Source organism: Meleagris gallopavo, chromosome 5, assembly GCF_000146605.3.
Source record: "Meleagris gallopavo isolate NT-WF06-2002-E0010 breed Aviagen turkey brand Nicholas breeding stock chromosome 5, Turkey_5.1, whole genome shotgun sequence".
Taxonomy (NCBI): Eukaryota; Metazoa; Chordata; class Aves; order Galliformes; family Phasianidae; genus Meleagris; species Meleagris gallopavo.
In genome coordinates, this window is record NC_015015.2 from 51,076,911 (window position 1) to 51,082,098 (window position 5,188).

The window sequence follows — 5,188 nt, forward strand, 5'->3', positions numbered from 1 at the left end:
ATATATATATATATATATATATATATATATATATATAAGGAAAGCACACAAAACCCCCTCATTCATCAGAAAACAACCTCATAGTACATAAATTACAGTTTGCACCTTGCAACAACTGGAACAATTGGGAATAAGGCTCTGTGTACTACGGAAAGAGTTTTGCTATGTTTGAGATCATACGATGGGTTAAGTGTACAGGGAGAAGCAGTCAGAAAAACAACGTGCGTGATCTGGAATAGAGATTACTGAATGGAGGGGTGTGTGTGGCACTGAGAACCAACATCTCTCGGAAAACTTTGGGAGGCTGAGCACAGAAACTAGAAACTCCTGCAGTACCAGAGGAGCTCAGAAACTTCAGGCAGGCTGAACACATTTCATCCCTGACTGTATATCTTCCCATCCGCAAGAAAGAAGCAAAACTATGTGCCAGGTGGGATGCACCTCAGCTGCAGCGCTCGCTGTGCCTTCCCCCAGCAGTAACACTTAACCCACAGAGGCTGCAGGTTTCACTTAACAAGCAGCTGGGAACACTACGATTTTATACTCAGAATGCTCAGTTTCTGCATCAAAGAACACCAAACGCACACGCCCACATCTCCTCGCAGTACTGAAAGCCCGTTGTCTGCTACAAACTTGTGCATCAAAGATGAAAAAGAAAGAGAGAGACTTTTGTTAAGAAAAAAAAAAAAAAACTTACCAAAAATAACTGAAGTTCTCTAAAGTTGCCCTGAAGTTGAAATAGCCCAGAACACCAGTGCAGAGCCTGCCTTAAACTCTCTCACTCCCCCCTCTCTCTCCAGCAATTGGAAGGAGGGCTGTGCAGAAATTCAGCAAACAATTTTCCTTCTATGTCAACCGGGGCGTTCCTCTACGGGCAGAAAGGGGATGGCTAAGCCTGGGTGAGGCTCGTTGCTCTCCCCAAGCCAAAGAACTCTGTCGCAGATTACACAGCCTGTGAAATCCAATCCCTTTCTCTACTAAAGCAACAGCTGTACTGCTTCAGCTGGGGCAGGAGCAGTGTGCAGACCCAGGGTTGCTCCCGAATGAGTTTTCCATGGTGGGGGAGGTTGAGGAACAGGGGTTCCTGTAAGCTCTGTGGGTTCTCCCTGCTTGGTGCCTACAGCTGCAGGAACGAGCACTCGCAGGGTGGAGGTACGGGGCAATTTCCTCGTGACCGAGAGTATATGGGATGTGGGCGCTGGTGCAAAACAAACATCTCTTTTCCTGAAATTCATTCCCAGCCTTGCTTCAGGACATAAGTGGGTAATTAACATTATATGTATTAGTAAACTCTCATGCAAGCATGCACACAGGCAGGATACAGTCTGTCACAAACAGCACAGTACGAACGAGTTTCAAGGCTGCTCCTCTGTCCTCTTCACATTATTTTTTTTCTTGACAGTTTTTTTTTTCTTTTTTTTCCCCAGCAGTTTAATTCTTTTCCCAAAAGCCTGAGAACTGAGAGCTGACAGACCATGCACCACGTTCAGTGCTACCATGATTCACAGCTTGGGGTGCCAGCACACTTTGCAACACCAACATGTGCAGAAAGCCACTCAGCACAAGCAGAAACTGCTTTACTCAAACTCCCAGCTCTCCTCTCACCTGTTGACATTTCCCCACCCCCAACAAGGGCAAGGAATTCATAACACAGCTGATTTCTCCCTCCCCATCTGAGGAATTCTTCCCTCTTCAGATTACACTTCCCTGAAGTTTTGAAAAATCACAGTAAGAGGTCCCAGTTGGGATTTCCTTGTTTTGCAGAAGTATTTGCCTGTTTGTTTGCATGCTGTCAAACAGATGAGAGGTGAAGGGGTGCGAAAACAAATAATACATAAGCAGCCCCGGCTGCTTTGCCAGCACACTGAAGCAGGATGAGAACAGGTAAAATCCTATACCAGCTAAAGGAACTTGTGTTTGCTGATGGGCTGCTTTCATCTTGTGGCAGATATGCTGTGGATTTTTATGCTGTCGCCTGTGAATAGATTTCAGGATCTCAAGTTCTGTAGGTGCTGTATTTTCAGACCCAGCTTTAGAATGGATGCACCCGATTTCTTCAGTGGGCGCACTGAAATTGGTCAGTGAAAATCAAAGGTAATGCTCAGCTTCCTGTCATGAGCGGATGCTTAACACAGGCATTTTGTAAAACCAAGTCTTAACAGAACTACAGTGTTTATATTATAGCCAATTCTGGAAAGAATTTTGTGTAATTAATGCAGACTATTATATATTAGTTATATAAGATTGCATATATAGGAAAATGAATCAATACTATATATAATTTTCTTTAATACACAATTTCTCTGCGTATGAAGTAGACAGTGTTTCATATTACTATATTAATATATAACGTATATAATAATTATATAATTAGTTATGATATAGGATACACAATTATATATATATAATCTTATACAATTAATCTAAATGTCATGTGAGGCACACCCAGCTCATATGCAAGCAGTATTTTCTCATGTCACATCTACACTCATGAAACAGAATAACTCAGTGGGCTGCAGGCAAAGTAGAGAGGCCTGGCAATGAAGGAGGGAGGAGAGATGATGTGAGTGTGCAGGTGCAGGAGAGCCAAGGTTCCTCGCCGTATCAGGCATCAAGCAAGACCTGCTGCAGCTGCTCCTGGGATGGAGCCTCCTGAGCTTCAAGACCTCTAGAATTCAGCTCATTTTTTGGCTTGCTTTTCTAATATCGCCATTTCTATGCTCAGTCATAGTATCATAGTATCGTTAAGGTTGGAAAAGACCATCCCCCCCATCTCCACCACGTCCCTCAGTGCCACATCTACACGTTTCATGAGCACCTCCCAGGGTGATGACTCTACCACCTCCCTGGGTGATTACAGTCGTTGGAATTATACTAGTGTTCAGACTTTCTGAACCATCTTTTGACGTAATCCTGACAAACAACATATATTTTTAGAAACAGGCATGCAAACAAGGAGCCCAGCCTGACATGGTGGTTCTAGGCAGAGACAGTTTGTTTGGATGCAAAAATTTGGCTCCCGCCTTCAGAACCAGAAGTGCAACCCACAGCACTTCAGCGGGCTGCAGTCCCATCAGAATTCAGAAGCAGTGTGTTCCATCCCCAGTGTGTGCTTTGTTTAAACTCATTGCTGAATACAATATATACCTGATAGCCGCCTTTCAATATCTGAAGGGGAGCTACCGGAAAGAAGAAGACAGATTCTTTATCACGGTCTATGGTGATAGAACAAGGGGAAATAAAGAGCTTAAAGAGGGTAGGTTTAGTTTGGATATAAAGAAAAAGTCTCTTATAGTGAGGGTGGAGGGGTACTGGCACAGGTTGCCCAGAGGTGGTGGATGCCCCATCTCTGGAGACTTTCAAAGTGATGCTGGATCAGGCCCCAGGCAATCTAATCTAGCTGTGCATGTCCCTGCTCACTGCAGGGGAGTTGGACTAGATGACCCTTAAGGATCCCTTCCAACTCTAAGGATTCTATGATTCTATATTGATGGGTGTTTCTTCGATCTTTCCAGCATTTTTAAAGCCCACATGAGACAAATACATGGCTAAGTTGACAGAAGCCAACTGTTTTTTCCATAAACGTGGAAGAAATTTTTATGTACTTTTTTTTTTTAAGGCATCTACGTTCATTGTCCCTGGCCTTTTTCCAGTTTCAGCTCAGGACTGAATGCGTAAGCACTGACATCTGAGTGGTGCCGTGTTGCTATAACTCTACAGAATGAAACTCGTATAGTAGAGATTTATCTCCACATAACTTGAAGCCTAAAATCTTTCCTCTTGACAATCAATAGAAGATCCATATGGTGGAGTTTCAAGGCTATTTAAGTGTTTTATCTTTATCTGACTGACATGAATACACTATGCTTGCTTGATTTATCTGTAAAAAAGCAACAGAGCAGCACAATCTTCATCAAACTTGCCTCCTGGGCTATTAAAAACATTATACCAAGCTGATCATTTTCTCCAAATGATTTTACCACAATAGAACCAACTAATTCACCAGGCATGCTCCAGGTATCTCTTCTTATTTACTCTTTGTGACAGATATCTAAATATTAAGAGAAACTCTAAATTATACCAAAGTAATACTGAAAGATCTCCACTCTGTTGCCTTGCCAGGGAGTACAACTATATCTTGCATTTCTCTATTCCACCTCTAGCCCTGTTTTACAGCTCCCTGTATTACAAATTTGTTTTCTTTCCTAGGTTCAAAGGTAAGGCTGAGAATACACAGTGGAATTATATAAGCTTGCTTTTATTATTGTTATTCACACCCTGACTTGTGAATGGATTGATAATAAGCCTGCACATAAGGGCGTGATGCATTATTAGTAATTGAGAAAGGAGAGGAAAAACAATGAGAATTTTCTTCTTTGTCCTTTGTTCTAAAGAGACGGAGACAGGATGTTCACAGAGACTACAATAAAGCATGCTCTGAAACACAAATTCATGCGCTTTTTCATAGAGGATGTAAGGATGATCATTTCCATTCTTCTTCCTTTTTAGCAATTTTGACCGTTAAGAAATTTGGGAGAAAAATGGGAGGTCAGCAACTTCCTCAAGGATAGCAGAGACCAGTTACATGAAATGGGCTTGTTAACTCAGAAATGATTTAAAAATTTGTGATCCTCATGCTTAAAGGGAAATAGGCGGAGAAGAGGAGGAATTGGAGAAGTAAGAAAAAGGAAAGGAAAACCAAGATCAGTGTGAACAGAAGGTGTAGAAAAGGTGGATATCAGACAAGCCATGAAAGGAATAAATAGTTGTCTGTGGATTGGGCCACCAACAATCAGATCAGCCCAGAAGAAGATAAATATCACTGTAGTCACTGACTTGTAGACATCTTTGTTACCTGTGATTCTACATGTTATTAAGACAAGAGAATTTATATATTTTATAAGCTTGAGGTTTGAAGTAAAAAGATACATTTGCCAGCCACACAGATTTCCTCTGAATTTCTTCTCTTTTGCAATACATCAGCCATCAATTTGATTGATTTTCTCCAAAACTTTTTTGCATAGATCTCATCCATCTGCAGGTAGGCATATAACCTCATAAACAGAGAGAGAGCCAGGTATGGAAATGAGATTTCATCACTGCTCCCTTTAAGAAGCCTTGGTGTTGAACTCAAAGACCTCATTCTGAAGCTAGGCAATACAAACAAATTCCCCTCCTCTCAAAAAAA

The 5,188-nt window shown here is 41.8% G+C and overlaps 1 protein-coding gene across 1 annotated transcript in view; it reads right to left on the reverse strand.

The window, feature by feature from the left end:
* LOC100541457 (protein AHNAK2) overlaps positions 1–858 on the reverse strand; it is a 48,840-nt gene extending 47,982 nt beyond the window's left edge. Inside the window, 1 exon segment of the mRNA XM_031553791.1 lies at positions 698–858. The gene's annotated coding sequence lies outside the window, so the exon portion shown is untranslated.
* Positions 859–5,188: the final 4,330 nt, after the last annotated feature.